This window comes from Sarcophilus harrisii, chromosome 6 (genome assembly GCF_902635505.1).
Source record: "Sarcophilus harrisii chromosome 6, mSarHar1.11, whole genome shotgun sequence".
In the NCBI taxonomy this organism is placed as follows: domain Eukaryota; kingdom Metazoa; phylum Chordata; class Mammalia; order Dasyuromorphia; family Dasyuridae; genus Sarcophilus; species Sarcophilus harrisii.
In genome coordinates this window covers 135462414-135481465 of record NC_045431.1, presented here as the reverse complement: position 1 = coordinate 135481465, position 19052 = coordinate 135462414, and the positions used below count along the sequence as shown (strand labels likewise).

General features: G+C 35.4%; 1 long non-coding RNA gene across 1 annotated transcript in view; it reads left to right on the top strand.

The window, feature by feature from the left end:
* The first annotated feature begins 17471 nt into the window (after positions 1-17471).
* LOC116419868 overlaps positions 17472-19052 on the top strand; it is a 66896-nt gene continuing 65315 nt past the window's right edge. The window contains exon 1 of the long non-coding RNA XR_004230194.1: positions 17472-17907. This is a non-coding gene — a long non-coding RNA (uncharacterized LOC116419868). The remainder of the gene's footprint in view (positions 17908-19052) is intronic.

The window sequence follows — 19052 nt, the reverse complement described above, 5'->3', positions numbered from 1 at the left end:
TCTCAGTTCTACTGGGAAGTTAAAGTTCTAACTTTGAAATCTCCCAGCTGGGTAAGTCAGTAGTCAACAGCTAGCATTTATATGGCTTTTTAAGGCTCGCAAAACATTTTAAATATAATATGTCATTTGATCCTTATAACAACGCAGGCAGGTAGATGCTATTATCACCATTTTATAGTAGATGAAATTGAGGAGATTGAGCCTAAATGATTTGCACAGGCTAACATAGCTACTAAGTGTCTAAAACTGGATTTGAACTAAGATTTTCTTGACTTTATCTAAGTCAGCAAACATTTATTAAGTGCCTACTATGTGCCAGGCACTATGCCAGCCATAAGGCACATAACTAATAAAACATTTAAATTTCAATTTTCTTATATATAATATGAAAACACTACTACTAATAATTATTACAACTATGATTATTGCATCTGTACTTCCTATAGCAAAGGTTTATCATAAGGACCATTGTATATAAAGTAGTTTGTTACTACAAATGTCAATATGCATACAAGCTAATGTATTTCTTCAAATCATCTCTAATTGTTTGAGTTTGCTTCTTATCTAATTGTTTCATAAATGTTAGATTTATTACTCTCAAAAGACTATGCACTTATTTAATGTTATTAACTATATTTCTTTTGTATATGGCATTACACATACGTAGTTATAATCTTATGTATATAAGCAGGCACTCAGTATTTACCTGTTGATTTTTAATTGAAATAACTTTTGACTAAACTATTTGAATCTTAATTTTTAAAACAACAACAATAAAAAAGACAAAAAGGAAAGAAAATCCTCTCCAAATTTTTAGTATTTAACAAAGCAGAATATCATTACTACCATAATGAAGATTTTCAGTAAAATGGCATTTTTGTGGCCTTTTTATTTATATTATTACCAAAATTAAGTTTCTGGTTGAGTTGGTATTCAAAATAAAATATAGGCAGCTCTAATTGCCAGGATTTATATTTGTAATTCCCAAACATTTGCTCTGAAAGGAACAATATTTTTTTCTCCTCTCTAGGAAATCTCAATGGCATGATATCAGGATTCCTTTGGATTGTAAGTTCCTTGAACTGTCTTTTACCTTTCTTTGTAACCTCAGAATTCAGCATAGTGCCTGGTAAATACCTAATTCATGTTTGTTGACTTGATTTAGGGCTATCTCCAGACATTTTAGATTCACACAATTTTAGAGTGAATTACACTGTTTTCTTCCTTTCCTCAGGCCCACAGGCAAATTTTTATTTACTGGGGGGAGGAAGGGGGGAAAGGTTCAAATACTTAGGCACCTAGTACAGTTTTGGTTCTAACCCTAACCCTAACCTGTTTCTTCTACACCATACTAACATTAAAAAGAGTAGAATTAATATAATTGTTGTTGTTGTTTGTCTTTCATTTTTGAAGAGAACCATGATAATAATAGGGAGGCGATGCCATGACATGCATGTGTATTAGATTTTAATGAGGGTGGGCTGTGCAAAGTCACTAGTTTCATTTTCTCCTCCAGAGATTTTGGGTCCAGTGGCAAGATAAATATTTGGATGACTAGAGATGGAGCTAGATACAGTGAAAGACATTGTCTTTATTGAGTTAAGGTCTTAACAGGACTCAGTTTGACTGACACCCATGTAGTGATTAAGGGTAAGTAAGAAATGAGGCAACAAATGACCTCTTTTACCTAGTTAAAAAAATTAATCAGTTGATTCTGAGGAAAAAATGATATATATTTATGCATTTACATTTATATCTATTATTGTATAAATGCCTACACATACACATACACACACACATATATATATATACATATATGCACATGCATATATGTGACCATTTATACAGAAAAATTATTATCTATACACATGTGCATCACACATATCAATAGACTGTATATTCATACATGTACATATATATATATACACACATCATATACATATATTGTTGTGTGTTTTGGTATGTGTGTTTGTGTGTATATACATACATATTCACACATACATATAAATGAATGCACAACAGTAGATATTGATTATCTTCATTTTCTTAACAAATTTAAGTGATGAAAGCAATTGCTATGACTAGGACACTGAAAGAGCTCTGAAACCTCCTCAGCCAGCAAACATTTTTATTTCCATTTATTCCAAGAGGGAAGGCAAGGTAATCAAAGATAAAACCAAGTTAGAGCACAAATTCATTTGTCAAGCATTATGAAAGAAGATGAAAGATTATGATCAAAATAGTGAAAATTAGTTTGGAAACAGAAAATCAGTTAAGGAGAAAATGAGTCTTCAGACAGCTTGGCTTATAACTCATACTTGGTATATATCAAAGTGCACTTATAGATGAAATTATAAAAACAGAATATATATATAAAAATGGAACTGATCTGCCAGTATTTTCTACAGTTATGTATTATTGGCAAACATAGTAAACTTTACTATCTCAGTTCTCAATGTATTATATTAGGAATTGGCAATAGAAGATTAATAAGAAATCCACCCCAAACTGGGCATAGTATTAAGGGTACTCAGGGATTTATCTTCAAGATATCTCAAAAAAGGAAAAGATTAAAAAATTACATAATAATAACAATAGGTGATATTTATATAGTAAATGAAAATATTTGAGATTTATATCCAGTACCTCATTTACTCCTCACAAAAGAAAAAAAGAATATTTGTTAAAGCAGATGCCATAGGTACAATTTTCTCTTTTATATATGAGAAAACAGATTTACAGAGAACATGTGACCTGCTGATAGTTATACACAAGGGGGAATGATAAATGTTAACATTTATGAAGTAATGCATGCATGGCCTACTTTCAAATTTAATATACATTATTAACACTTTGTGCGGTGCTTTCTGATATCTAAACAATCAACTCTCTAATTTGGTAACAGCTGGCTCCAGAATACCCCAGAATATTAACAAATAGGATAGCATGGATAGAATTGGAACCTGAATCTTTCCCAGTTCCAAATTCTGTGTCCTTTCCTCTATACATTGCTGTGGAAAAGATCACAAGTGATATTTTTATTCTCATCAGAAGAGCATGTAAGAGGACATCAGGAATTATTGACATATTCTTATTCCATATAATTGTTATAAAAGTGGTTTATATATTCATTGACAAGAATGTCCAAAGATAACTGGCAGGCTTTTGCAGATAATTATACATGATCTTTTTTAGTGCATTAATCAATAAATTAATAAAATAAGAAGTTTATCAGTTATGTGTCTAACACTGTGCTGTATGCTGTAGATACAAAAAGAGATAGGAGTTTACAATGTAATGGGGAGATAATTTACAAACATATATGCAGGATAAATAGGAAATAAGTAAAGGCTTTAGAATTAAGAGGGATTGGAAAAGACTTTTTATAAAAATGGAATTTTAATTGAGACTTAAAGGAAACCAGGAAATCAATAAAGGAGAGCATTTTAGCCAAAGAAAATGCCTGGAATGTCTTGTTTATGGAAGAGCCAGGAAGCTAGTGTCACTGGATTGAAAAGTATGTGGTGGGAAGTAGGCTCAAAAAAAAAAAAAGACTGAAAAGGCTGGAGAAGGATAGCTTATAAAGTGCAAACTCAGCATTTCATATTTGATCTTGAAGAAGACAAGAAACCATTGGAGCTAATTAAAGGCAAGTGCTGTTGTCATTCTTTTGTTTAAGGATTAGAGTTGAATGGAAAATGGAAGGGAATGGTAAGAATTCTGATTGGAAGATCCAACAGCAGGTTATTGCAAGAGTTCAGGAGTGATAATAAGGGGTCTATACTAGTATAGTTGCAATGTCAGAAGAGAGAAGGGCATGTACTTGAAAGATTTTGTCAAAGAGATGTCAGACCTTGGTAACAGTCAAGAATGGCTTGTAGATTGAGAACTTGAGGACCTGGATAGGTGGTGTTGCTTTATATAGTAATAAATATCAAAGGAGGAAGGGAAAGTTTAGGGGAAATGATGAATTCCATTTTGGCCATGTCTACTGAATATCTACTGGATATCCAGATTTTGTCTGAAAGGAAATTTAAGATGCAAGAGTAGAAGTCAGCAAAAATCTAAATACAGGATGAGTAGATATTAAAATCATCTGCACTGGGACAATAAATAAATTCATTGGAGATTATAATATCACTAAATGAAGTACTGCAAAGGAGGGAGAAGAGAAGTGGGTTTACTACATCAATATTATAAAAATGGACAATTTTGAGTACTGTCATAAACTGATGAATTAAATTGGTAAAAACAGGATAATAATTTATAGAAAAAATGGAAAAACAAACAACTTTTAAAGTTGCTAGAACTATAAATTTTATTGATCTAACAGCTACATAATTATAAAATCATTTTAATGATCATTCAGGATTCTAGAGGACCAATAAAGAAATAGGCTATCTTTTACAGAGATATGACTGAATTTTTAGTGCAGAATGAGATTTTGCACATGTATATGTATATTATGTATATATATAAACTACATATATAGTACAGTCATTGGGGGAATTTGTTTTGCTTGAATATGCATATTTGCTGTAAGAAATTTATTTTTAAATTATTTTTTCTTAGTGGAGTAGGAGAGGATAGACAGAAGAGAAAATATTTGTGTTCATTTGAAAAATAGAGAGGTGAAAGGTGCTATAGATATGAAATGTTGCATACATTTTTGTGTGAGATCACTTGTTATTTTTACTTCACTATTTTGTTATGAGATCTCTCATGAATTGAAAGGAATCTGTAAATATAATTTAAAAATAAAACATAAAGAAAAATACCTGACAGTGCACATGGTTAGAATAAATTGCCTTATGTGCAGAAAAACATTGACCATGGAGTTAAAGATTGGTGCCAATTCTGCCACTAACTTCTATACAGCCTTAGTTGTATAGCTCTCTTTTCCTCTTTTCCCTTTCTAGTTATTACTATCCCTTTCCAAAAAATAAGGGGTTGAACTGGATGGCACCTATGATTTCTTCCAGTTATAAAGTGTAGATTTTATGTTCTAATACGGTAATAATTTGGAACCTTTCAGAGTTACAATTTGTAGGCTATACTAGTGATAACAATAATAAAACATGAATTGGTGGTTCTATATGGATATATCATTTTAATTTTTTTTTAAAAAGCAAATTTATAAGGTGCAGCTTTGAAGACCTTTCTCAATGTGTTAACCATAGAAATGTTGAAATTATGTAAGTTTCTACCATAAAGGTATCATAGTTTATTTTATTTCAAAGTCCTTTGAGTATTGACATGAAGCATAATAAAAACCAAAGAATCATTTGTTCTCTTAAATGAAGATGATACCTTCTGTGAAGTCAAAACTAAAGGATTCTTTTTTTGTGAAGAGATACTCTGGAAGCACTTCCTTTCCTACCCTACCCCTTCTCTTATGATGTTGTACTAATTGCACATAATAGAAAAAAAAAAACACAATGATATGAAAAGAGAAGGCTAAATATTCATTCTAGAAAAAAATGCATATAATTGGAAAGTCTATTAAGCCAAATCTCTCTCACTGACTCTCATTTCTCTTTATATGTTATTCATCTTCTCACTATAAATCTTTTCTTTTTCTATACAGTTTCTCTATATTTACTGCTATCAACATCTCTATCATCATTTTCATTTCTATAATTCCTATATTTATATAGAGATTTTATGTATATTTATTATGTGGTGGTAGAGAACAAGGAGGATCAAACAATTTATCTCCTGCTGGAACAGATCCCAAATGGAAGAACCAGCAGAACCAGTAATCTTGGCTTCATTCCTGTCATAAATCCAAATTATTTTCCACAATAGACAAATTCACAGTTGTACCAACTGTTTATCAGTTTGCATGTTTTGCAGACCTCTTCCAACTTAATAAAGACTTTCAAAATTGAATTGAATTCAATCTACACAAATGGTCAGAGTCTTTTAAATGTGAAAATTTTTCATACTCATGAAATAACAGTTCTGGAAAAATACACACACATTTTATAACTTGAAGGAGAGAGAGCTATATTTGCATATATACTTCAGTTTTATGAAAATGTGTATATAAATACATATGCCTTTTTTAATAGTAAAGTGAATTCATGATTCTGATAAAGGCTTCATTTCTAAAATATTTAGAGAATTGACTCAAACTTATGAGAATTCAAGCTATTCTCCAATTGATAAATGGGCAAAGAATATGAAGGCAATTTTTAGATCAAGAAATTAAAACTATTTCTAGTTGTGAGGTCCGGGTTAACACCCTGGATACCTTAGAATCAGTAGGAGTTGGGATAAGCAAAAGTCCTTGGTCTTTAGAGGGACAAGTGAAGGGAATGGCCAAGACTGCTACAAGCTCTCCACAACCTCCCTTCTCTTCCTTTACTGCCAAAGTGACTCTGGCTTGTCTTACTCCACCCCCTAATCCCTCCTACAATTATCTGTATAAACCAAAAGATCGAGCCAGCACAGAATAGTGAGAAGGGCCATTTTCCAAGGATATGCTAATAAAGTATTGTCCAATAGGTAATTAGCATTAAGTGCTTGATTGTCTGATTCCAGTGCACCTATTCAGAGTTTTCAACCCTTTACACTAGTCATATGAAAAAGTGCTCTAAATCACTATTCATCAAAGATATGCAAATTAAGACAAATCTGAGGTACACACCTCTCAGATAGATTAAAATGACAGGAAAAGACAATGATGAATGTTGGGGGGGATATGGAAACATTGGAACACTAGTACATTGTTGGTGGAGTTGTGAACTGATTCAATCATTTTGGAGAGCAATTTGGAACTATGTCCAAAGGATTATCAAATTGTGCATACCCTTTGATCTAGCAGTGTTTCTGTTGGGCTTGTATCCCAAAGAGATTATAAAGGAGAGAAGGGGACCCACATGTGCAAAATTGTTTGTGGCAGCCCTTTTTTAGTGGCAAGACACTGGAAAGTGAGTGGATACCTATTAGTTGGAGAATGGCTGAATAAGTTATGGGATATGAATATTATGGAATATTATTATTTTGTAAGAAATAACTGACAGGATGATTTGAGAGAGAACTAAAGAGACTTACATGAACTGATGCTAAGTGAAATGAGCAGAATCAGGAGATCATTATACATGGCAATATCAAGATTATATAATGATCCATTCTGGTGGATATGGCTGTCTTCAACAATGAGATGATTCAGGCCAGTTTCATTGGTTTTGTGATTAAAAGAGCCATTTGCACCCAGAGAGAAGCCTATGGGTACTGAGTGTGGGTCACAACATAGCATTTTTACTCTTTTTGCATTTTATTTTCTTTCTCATTTTCTTCCTTTTTAATCTGATTTTTCTTGTGTAGCATATTTTTGAAAATATGTATAGAAGAATTACACATGCTTAACATATATTGGATTACTTGCCATTTGGAGGAGGGGGTGAAGAAAGGGAGGGACAAATTTGGAATACAAGATTTTACAAGGGTGGATGTTTAAAATTATACATGTATATGTTTTGAAAATAAAAAGTATCAATTAAAAAAATAAAATGAATTCATAATTAGGAATTCTGTAATTCTAAGAGTTGAAATTCTAGGATTGGGAGGGAACTTTGAGGCTATGTAGTTTAAACCATACATGAATAGGGATCTTCACTGTAATAATAATGAATGTAATAATGAATATAATAATAAATGAAAAATGATCATTGAGACTTTATTTGAAGCTTTATTTGAGGCTTTATTTGAAGAGGAAACAACAATAAGGTGAAACAACACATTCTATCTTTAGGCGGTAAAGGTAATAAGCACTAATTAGGTACCTATAAAATTGTGACATTTAATTATTTTGTCCCATGGCATTTCATCAAAGATTTCATATAAAAAAAGAGCTCTGGAAAACTAGGCTTTGATAAAGCCCATTGGTGTTCAAATGTAGCTACTTGACCATGTTTTAAATCCAATTCTTCATGGTTCTCACTGATTGTCCAATAATAATTGAGACCCAAGTATTATTTGGTCCTATGAATTTTGAGAACTCAGAGTGTAAATAGCAATTTTTTTTTTTTTGCTCTGTCCAGAAACTTGAGAAGCTTCCTATTTGATTTTTTGAGTAGGCAAACTGTACTCTCTTTTGTTTCATTTCTTATCTAGTCTTAAATCACTGAATGGGTATTGTCTTAGACAAAAGGACAAGGTTTCCCATTTACCTGAGGTCATTTAAGGTTATCTCAACCTGTGTCTTGCCATTGGTCTGAGATGTCATGGAAGGAGAGAGAGAGACTTGTAATAGCTACTACTACTACTGAGATATGCCCTGGAGAAGTGAAATCTGTTCCTGTCCAGCCTATGGCTCCCTTGCCTCCAGGCACAGTAGGCCGGACCATTTCACCATCGGAGAGTGCTTACAAAACAGTGGCCATCCACACACTGATGTGGGAGACTGGGGAATCTGTAGCTAATATCCCAGTCACTAATACAGGTAAATAACCTGTGATTTATCAACCAGGGGAAATAGTAGCATCAGGCTTACTACTACATACCCCTAATAGACAATCTGATGATAGTTGCCCAGATTCTGACTTCAAGCAGCAGAGTCCAGGAATATTTTGGACTGCAGCTGTGACAGATGACCGACCTATGCTCACTATTTATGTGAATGGAATACCATTAAAAGGATTGGTAGACACGGGTGCAGATCGTACTGTCATTAGAGGTGCCAGCTGGCTCAGTCACTGGCCAAAGATTAAGGCAGACATGTAATGTCTGGTGTAGGAGGATCAATAGCAGCAGAAGTTAGTGCTGCCCCTATGAGATGGACATTTGAAAATGAAACAGGAGTTTTTACTCCTTTTGTGGTTGAAAAAATCCCCATCAATCTATGGGGAAGAGACATTTTACAGCAGATAGGATTACAATTAAGTACTTTGGCTTTTTAGGCCTGCCAGCACTCTCACCTGTTCCTATTCAGTGGAAAACTGATAGACCAGTGTGGGTAGAACAGTGGCCCTTAATAAGAGATAAAATTCAGGCCTTAGTAGATATAGTACAAGAACAACTTGACCAAGGACATCTACAGCCTTCTCTAAGTCCTTGGAATTCTCCAGTGTTTATTATAAAAAAGAAATCTGGAAAATGGAGGATGTTAACAGATTTAAGAAAGGTAAATGAACAGATGGAAACTATGGGAACTCTTCAGCCTGGACTTCCCTCTCCTACTCAGTTGCCTAGAGAATGGCCTCTTTGGGTTATAGACATCAAGGATGGTTTCTATTCTATCCCTCTAGATAAGGAGGATATGAAAAGATTTGCCTTTTCAGTGCCCAGTGTTAATTTAGCTGAATCATACTTTTTTCCAAGACCATTCTTCTTCTTTGTAATTTGTTTTTACAGCTATTACATGGACCAAAATGGACAACATCAAGTGGATGCCATTCAGGTATTATGTTTGTGAAGGTTATCAGATTCTTCAAACACCGAGGGGTTTCAAAGCTGGGGCAGCTCATAGCTCAGTTTACCAATTCTGTCAGGAGAAAGAAAATAGGACGGCCATGGTGGATGGTAAGTAAGTCTTCCATTGGACTCTGTTGATATTTGTTTCCACACTGAGAACACTCAAAGTTCCACAATAAAGATGACATGAAGAGTGTTTCAATGAGAGGTTCCATTTGTAGAAGCAAGGGAAATGCAAACACAGGACTTTCCATAGAGACTTAGGATTTTGCACATCTGTGCCTCATGTAAATCTATTTCACTTTCAAGTCAAGACATCACTTTCCCGATGTCATTGGTCTTCTTCAAGAATAAAGAACAAATGACAATAATCATATGTTAGATATTATGCTAAAATATTTAACAAATATTATCTGATTGATCCTTCTCATACCTCATTTGATCCTGCAAAGTTTATTATCTCCATTTCATAATTAAGGAAACTGAGGTAGAAAAAGATCATATGTTTTTGTTTGTAGTTACACATAGTTGTGTATTTGAATTCACATTGAATTCACACAGTTACACATAGATGTGAATTTGAATTCAGGTCTTCCTGGATTTCAGATTCAACATTCTATCCACTGATCCACCTACTGAACTTTCAGTAAGGAAACTTGTTTGTAGAGGGCTGAAACTTGAAAAGCTGTACTTGAATCAGGAGACATATGTGTGATTGTTATTTACATACCCTCCTTCTAGGACTTCTGGAAATCTTTCACAATATAAGGTTGATTCATATTGCTTGTTATGTCACTACTTGCATGTACAATTCATGTTTGTTACACCACATTGAACTTGTGCTGGCTGTGAGGAGAGTCATTACTACTAGCCTGTACTATATTGCTATGTGCTTGTGTGCTGATGGATTTGTGTATACCTGTTTCTAATAAGACCCTTCAGCCCAGAAACCTACTAACAATATCTGGCTTGACTCTCCACTTCCCTTTGGTGTTTTTCATTTCTCTTCCTGAGAAGTCAGGGGAAGCTTGATCACCTCCTTTTTGGTGTTTTCACTTCCCTTCCTGAGAAGGTAGGAGGTCAGGATCACCTCTTTTTTGGTGTTTTCACATCCTTTTTTGAGAAGTCAGGGAGAGCATGATCATCTCCTTTTTGGGGTTCTCATTTCCCTGAGAAGTCAAGGAGAGTGTGACCACCTGTGTTCTAAAACAAAAGAAAGTGGGAAATTTAAAAGGCTGAAACTCTGAAAAGGCATACTTGAATCAGACAGCAGAGCACTTAAGGCTAATTACCAATTTGATGTGAGATAATGGATCTATAAGCATATACTTAGATGATATGGTAATGTGATAGCTCTTCTCACAATTGGCACTTGCTGAATGTTTGGTGGTGAGGTAATCATAGGCAAAGATTGGAGGGCTGCGGGAAGAGGTCAGTGTCACTTGACTGCAGGAGGAGGAGGAGAGAGGCTGGAGACTCCAGACTCGAGAATCCAGTATACATCTTTGGCAAGCCACGTGGCAGCTTGCCTGCCTCCTTCACTTCTCCCCCTAAAGACAAAGGACTTTGATTGAGCTAGACTCTGAATGATCCTGAGGCCCTCCAGAGAGTAAGCCCAGACCTAATACTTTCTCATTTCTCATATACTAACTCTAATTATTCCCATTTTTGTACTCTAGATCCAAGAAAAATATTGTTAATATTTCTTCTTCAATAAACCTATAGCTACTATTTTCCTTTCAGCCTTTTCATTTACAGGTGAACTATCATCAGTTTTTCAATACCTCCTTACATAACATGCTCTAAAGTTCTTCATGATTACAGAAGCTTTTCTCTGGACTTGTCCTATTTTGTCAACATTCTTCCCAAATGTAGTATCCAGTGGTGTTTGGCAGAATTATCCATTCTTATGTTTTGGATAGTATGCTTCTTTCAATACATCTGACAATTACATTAACATAGTCTCTGGTATTAAGTATATAATAAATGTATTTTAACTTGATTTAAGTTTTTTGGTTAGGAAATAATGCCACCAATTAAACTGAGATTACATTTATTAAAACACTTAGGTATTTTTCAGTTTTCTAACCATTCTCCTTGTTTTATTGTTACTACAATTTTAGTCACTGTCCAGAAATTCAAAACACGTGCTTAGAAACCATATTGTAGAGTTTTTCATTTTTCAAATCAGCCTTTCTTTTCTAAAATTTCTTCTTTTAATTAAAAGAAGTAATGAAAATATTTCTTGTGCTTCTAAGATCTTTGGTATCCTAAGTAGGACTCTATACTGTTTAGAAATGCTGTCCATTTGCTATATCATTTGATCCCATGTAAATCACCAGCTGTGGATAGTAATCAGTCATAAAATATGGTGAGTCTTGTGTGATTTACCAGAGGCAATTTGCTTAGCTTCTGACTCAGTTTCCCAATCTATAAAATTGACAAACTAATACTTTTAGTACTTATCTCCAGTATTTGGTGATAGGAAGAAATTTTAAGTGCTTTACACACCTGAAATCACTATGTAAATATCCATTATTATTACTTCAAAATAAAATTTTGTATTATCCATTACATAGAACCAGAAATATTGATTCATTCCTCCAACAACTCTTTCTAAGGATCATAGAATATAATACATAATAGGATCTTTCATTTTATATATGTAATTTAATTCCCTTATTTTATAGATGAATAAACTGAAACACAATAAAATGAAATGAGGTATTCAAAATCAGATAGCAAACATAGGCAGCATACAGATCCAAAGACTTCAGATTTTTCACTACCCTTCCCACTATACCAATCAATTTACTGAATGCCTACTATGTATTAGGGTTGAAGGAACAAGGCAGTTGGAAGTTTTTATATAAAAGATTTTCTCTTGTAATAGAGTCAGTCCTAGAACAAGGGAGAAAATTATAGTTACTGAATTAATAAACAGAATCAGAAGGATAAGCTTTCCCTGATGGCCTTGTATAGTTCTTCTGAGGTGAAAGAAACAGCTGGATGCTTCTGTTCCTCAGGGAATAATGATGAGTAGACAGTATTATTTTGTTTTTACCAACATTAATGTACATTTTGTACCTGGAAATAAAAATTGAAACTAACTAGGAAAAGGTACAACTAAATTTTATGCAATAAATGTCAATATGTCATCTTAAAATATGTTTCTAGAATAATTTTAAAACTAATGTATTAACTTCATGATCCATGGATAGATTATAAACTAATAGGATCATGGCTCATTTTCTAATGTAATTTTTTCATGGATCAGTTCTTGAAATTATGGATTCACATCAGTGATCAATAATTATAATATATTTCTCTTTAGTATAAGTAGAAATTGCATTTATTATTAGATGCTAGTAATAGAGCTATTTGAAGAAATCTAAGAATATCACATTCTCTTTGACTAACACAGTGGTTTGAGTGTCATACAGAAATTCCATGACCATTCCAAAATCCCAAATAAAAGGAAACTTAAGAGGCATTTGCATTTAGTATAGGGAATAGCAAGACAAATGATGGCACTGGATATAAAACTCTTACTATTAGGTTAAGAAAATTTCTTATTCTTTGACTAATATGAAAATCTGAAGAGGTCTCTGGGTACTTCTTTTCTGTATGACCTTGGGCAAGTCACTTAACCCCAACTGCCTCAGCCAAAAGAGAGAGAGAGAAAGAGAGAGTGAGAGAGAGAGAGAGAGAGAGAGAGAGAGTGAGGAGGCAAAGATGACTACATAAATTTTAGGCTTGAATGATTAAAAATGTTGGTATCCTTGACTGCAACCAGGAAATTACAATTTTGGGAGAAAGATATTGAGTTTAAGATATTTATAGGAAATTTAGCTCAAGATGTCTGATAGGCAGTTGTAGATATGAAACTGGAGGCCAAACAAAAGGTATGAAATGAATAAGTATATTTGAGAATTATCTTCATGGAGCTGTTAATTGAAAAAAATAAAAACCTTAGCATTTTAGTTCATTGTATACTCACTATAAATATGCTTGGCATAACTGAGGTAAAAGGACACAGGAAGAGGGATGCCTCAGGGTCAGCCAGAGTCAGGATAAGTAAAAATCCTTGGTCTTTAGGGGAAGGAGTGAAGGAGATGGACAAAACTGCCAGGAGTTTTGCCAAGGATCTTGAGTTCAGAATCTCCACACTTTTCTCCTCTCAGTCCTGAGGCCAAGTAAGTCTGCTTTTTTCACTCCACCTTCTAATCCCTCCCATGATTATCTGTATACACCAAAAGATCCAGCCAGCATGGAATAGTGAGAAGGGCCACTTTTTCAAACATATGCTAATGGAGTATTGTCCAATAGATAATTAGCCTTAAGTGCTTGGTTGTCTGATTCAAGCACACCTTTTGAGTTTCAGCCCTTTACATCTCCTGCTTTCTTTTGTTTTAGAACACCCTGACTTCTCAGGAAAGGAGGTGAAAACACCACAAAGGAGGTGATCGCGCCCCCCTGACTTCTCAGGAGGGAGGTAAAAACTGCCAAAGGGAAGTGGGGAGACTAGCCAGATATTGTTAGTGGGTTTCTGGGCTGAAGGGTCTTACTAGAAACAGGTATACACAAACCCATCAGCATGGGAGGTATTACACAAGCACATAGCAATAAAGCACAGGCTAGCATTGGTGACTCTCCCCACAGCCAGTGCAGGGTCAATGTGGTATAACAGACATGAATTGTACATGCAAGTGATGATATAACAAACCATATGAATCAACATGGTGTTATAAAAGATTTCCAGAAGTCCTAGAAGAGGGGTATGTAAACAACAATCACACATACGCCTCCTTCAGCAGTCAAGAGATAGTCCAAAACCAATCTATTGTCCATTGCTTCACTTGTCAGGGAATCCAATGATCCTTGCAAGTTTTTGAAGTCCTGAAACAGTCTTTTTATGTATTAGGGAATCCAATGATTCCTGCAGATTTTGAAGTCCTGCAACAGTCTTATCATTTCTCAGAAAATCCAACGATTCCTGAGGGTTTTCAAGTCCTACAACAGTCTTATCATGTCTCAGAGAATCCAATGATTCCTGAGGATTTTGAAGTCCAACAATTTTTGATGTCTATGAGTCAATTTCCATAACTGCCATGCTCTTTCAGTGGTGGGCACAATCAGTGATGGAACCATCCAATATTCCTTGAGTCTACTCCTTCATTTTAAGGGTCTGCTCCATCTCTCTCCAAGACAAGGTGAATATGGCTCATTGGCACCCATCTGATTCCTTTTCCATCTGTAGAGATACAAGCAAACCCTCTCTCCCAGTTAACCTATCTGGTCCTTTCCATTCACCACTTTCTGGATCTCTGCACATCACCTGGCAATTATCTAAAGATAGTGGAGCTGCTTGCACTGGACACTGCCCTTCCTGTGGGTTATAAAACCTGTCTGCTGGAGCCAGTGCATCTTTGTCAAAAATCAAGAAATTAATAGTGTAAAGAGCTAAATTTAAAAGTTCTCTAGGGTTACCTGTGGTTCCCCTTTTCTTTTATCTTTGGAGGAGCGTCTTAATGTCTCTGTTTCTCTTGTCTACTATTGCTTGTCCTTGAGGATTGAAGGGTATGCCAGTGGTGTGTAAAATCTTATATTGTGCACAAAGGTGTGCAAAATGTTTAGAAGTATATGCAGGTCCATTATCTGTTTTTATTGCTTGTGGCACCCCCATAATTGCAAATGCTTGTATAAGGAGTCCAGTGACCACTTGGGCTGTCTCTTTTGCTGCTGGTATTGTAAAAGTGAATCCTGAAAAGGTGTCTGCCACAACATGGATAAAAGATAGACAACCAAAAGATTTATAATGGGTCACATTTGCCAGATTTCATTGGGTCTTAAACCACGAGGGTTCTTCCCTGGAGGGAGTATAGGAGCATGGAAAGGAATTGCAAGCTGTATAGGCTTTTACTATGCTCCTAGCTTCCTCTCTTGTTATTTCAAATTGTAAATGTAAAGCTCGAGCAGCCTGATGATATTTAGAATGAGTTTCTTGGGCTTCTTGAAATGAAGAAGTATTGGCTAACATGGTTAGAAGAATATCTGCCTTTGAATTACCATCAAAAATAGGACCTGGAAGTCCACTATGAGAGTGGACATGCAAGATATAAATCTTACCTGGATGCTTTCTCAATTGCTCTTGAAGTTCCTTAAAGAGCTGATGTATATTAGAAGCTACAAATTTTATTTGGTAAGTTAGAACTTACTCGGGCAGTTCTTTAGACTACACCTACTGAATAGGCTGAATCAGATATTGTATTTATATCTCCTGGATAATAACTAAGAGCTGGAAGTCATAGGAAGGGGTGATTGCTAGAGGGGAGGTGCTGGTGATATCACTGCCCCTCCCACTCCTCCTCCTTCCTCCACCAAGAAAGGTGTAATTGATTGGGCGGTGTCAAGGACCTGCTCTGGTGTAGGAAGAGTTGAACCTGGGCTATGAGAGTGAGAATCACCACACCCTTAATTCACATCATGCCCTCTGGCGATATTGCCATTAATCTGGCCTTTGTCTTCCTCTTTTTCCTCACACTTCCTCATCTGGCTGTTCTTAAAACTTTTCTTTTTTCTATAACTTGTGGGATTCTTTAAGGCCAATTGTATTATGTTGTATATATAGAATGTTTCCTAGGAAATTGAATCAGGACCATTATTATTATAATATTCACATAGTTGATCTCCTGCTAGTTTCCAATTATCTGCCTCTATTTCTTCTTCCTTGCAGAACCAAGGGGGGACATACATTCTTACGTATCCAGGAGTCCATCAATCTGCTCCCAAGTTACAATTAAACCCTGTCTCTTTATCAGTTTGAGTATGCTTCATGTAGAACTCCTTTGGGGTGGGGTTGGGGGTGGGGGAGAATCTTTCCCTAATATTTGCCCCATTTCAGCTAGAAAATGAGAGTTACTAGTTTAGTTCTTAACAAAGTAAGTTCCCTGTTTGTCTATTAAAATACCCTATTTCCTGGTCACCTGGGACTTCTTCAGTGAAATTAGAGTCCTTGGTCCCCACATTGGGTGCCAAAATGTGAAGTCCCGGGCTAGCTCCCTGGAGGCCTCAGGGTCAGCCAGAGTCAGGATAAGTAAAAATTCTTGGTCTTTAGAGGAAGGAGTGAAGGAGATGGAGAAAACTGCCAGGAGTTTTGCCAAGGATCTAGAGTTCAGAATCTCCACACTTTTCTCCTCTCAGTCCTGAGACCAACTAGGTCTGCTTGTCTCACCCCACCCTCTAATCCCTCCTACAATTATCTGTATACACCAAAAGATCGAGCCAGCATGGAATAGTGAGAAGGACCATTTTCCCAAACATATGCTAATATAGTTATTATCCAATAAGCGATTAGCCTTAAATGTTTGGTGGTCTGATTCAAGCACACCTTTTAAGAGTTTCAGCCTTTTACAGGATGATAAATATCTCTTCTCATTCCCAAACAAATCTTTTCTATGTTTTTATGTTCTAGAAATTTTTAGTTCCTTTCAACTTAGAAATTATGTGTATTTGGCATAACAACATCAGTTAAATACTGTTTTTCAAGATTTTATGGGACAATGTTAAGTACTGATGATTATGTGCAATTGTTTAGTCTGTGATAATGGAATATTTTCCACAATTTATTGGCTGAATTCCCAAGAATATTTTGAGGTCTTTATTTGCATTATGAGCTTTTGTGTGTCTATATTTGAAATACGGTGAGATTTTCATATATTAGTCTAGTTGCCAAATCATGCCTTATTAGATATTATTATTTAATTTTAATTTAATTTAATTTAATTGTTTTAAGTTCAACTTTTTTATTATAGCTTTTTATTTACAAGACATATGCATGGGTGATTTTTCAGCATTGACCCTTGTAAAACCTTCTGTTCTAACTTTTCCCCTCCTTCCCTCCACCCCCTCCTTTAGATGGCAGGTAGACAAATACATGTTAAATATGTTAAAGTAAATGTTAAATGCAATATATGTATACATATTTATATCATTATCTTGCTACAGAAGGAAAATCAGATTTAGAAATAAAGTAAAAAATAACTGGGAGGAAAATAAAAATGCAAGTGCAATAGTTGGAGGAGGAGTCAGGCACTCCACAGTCAGGAAGTAAACAGGCAAATAAAGCCTGAGACCCCTGGATGTGATTTGCTGTAGTAAACAGAGACCATCTCATGGGTGGGAACTCTGGTCTCATTGAGATTGCATCATCAATGGGAGGCGGGAGGCTTCTCCTTCTTTGACTAACTGTGCTTATGACCTCATAAATCCTATTTAAGCTGTGGGGAAGAGGAAGGAGCTCTCTTTGACCAGGAGTTCATCAGGAGTTCACCAAGAGTCAGGAGGAGGTTAACTAAGAACAGGATGTAAACATGTGAATAAAAGATCTTGAACTTGCACATAGCTGTTCTCAAGCACTCTATCATGTATTTAAACCATCTTTCCTATGAAATCATGGCCAGAGATCTCTGAAGACCCCCAACATAGGTAAGCTGGTAAAATTGGTTTAAGCACTGCAAAAGACAGTGACCAGAGATTTCTCTGAGGGCCTAGGAATTAGACTGGCTGTAGTGAATGCAGAGTGGGCATTAACAAGGGTATTCACAAAAGTAGCAAATGCCTTGTGGGAATTCAGATGCAAGTGGACAATAAGAGAAGGAGTGGAAATGCTATGTTCTGGACCACCCTCATTTCCCATAGTTCTTTTGCTGGGTATACATGGTTCTTTTCATCACTGAACAACTGAACCGATTTGGTTCATCTCATTGTTGAAGACAGCCACGTCCATCAGAATTGATCCTCATATAGTATTGTTGTTGAAGTGTATAATGATCTCCTGGTTCTGTTCATTTTATTCAGCATCAGTTCATATAAGTCTCTCCAGGCCTTTCTGAAATCATCCTACTGGTCACTTCTTACAGAACAACAATATTTCATAACATTCACATACCACAATTTATTCAGCCATTCTCCAATTGGTGGGCATCTCTTCAATTTCCAGTTTCTACCCACTACAAAAGGGCTGCCACAAACATTTTTGTACTAAGATCTCTTTGGGATATAAGCCCAGTTGTAACACTGCTGGATCAAAGAGTATGTAGTTTGATAACTTTTTGATCATAGTTCCAAATTGCTCTCCAGAATGATATATTATTATTAAGATTATGATGTTGATACAAATAGGATTGGTCTAATAAAGAGACAATGAGCCTTAGAAGATACTAAATACTAGATAACAGAGAGAAGGAAGAAGATACTAGGATGGTTTGCCATTTTCTCTTCCATTTATTTTACAGATGAGAAAACATGATTGAGGGAGTTTCCCAGGGTCATACAACTAATAAATATCTGAAGTCAGATTTGAATTTGAGGGGATATATGAGTCTTCATGACTTCAGGCCTGGCACTCTATCCATTGTGCCAATTAGCTGGCAAGAGAGAGGGAGAGTCAGATTCAATGCCCACTTCTGACATTTATTTGCCAGGTAGCACTAGGAAAGTCTTTTAATCTCCTACTGCCCCCAGTAACTCTTTAAAAACTATGCATTTCAGAGAAAGTGTTGGACTGCATTGGTAAATGGAGTTTTCTCACTTGGAAGTTCCTTTACCTATGAAACCACAGATCCAATTCC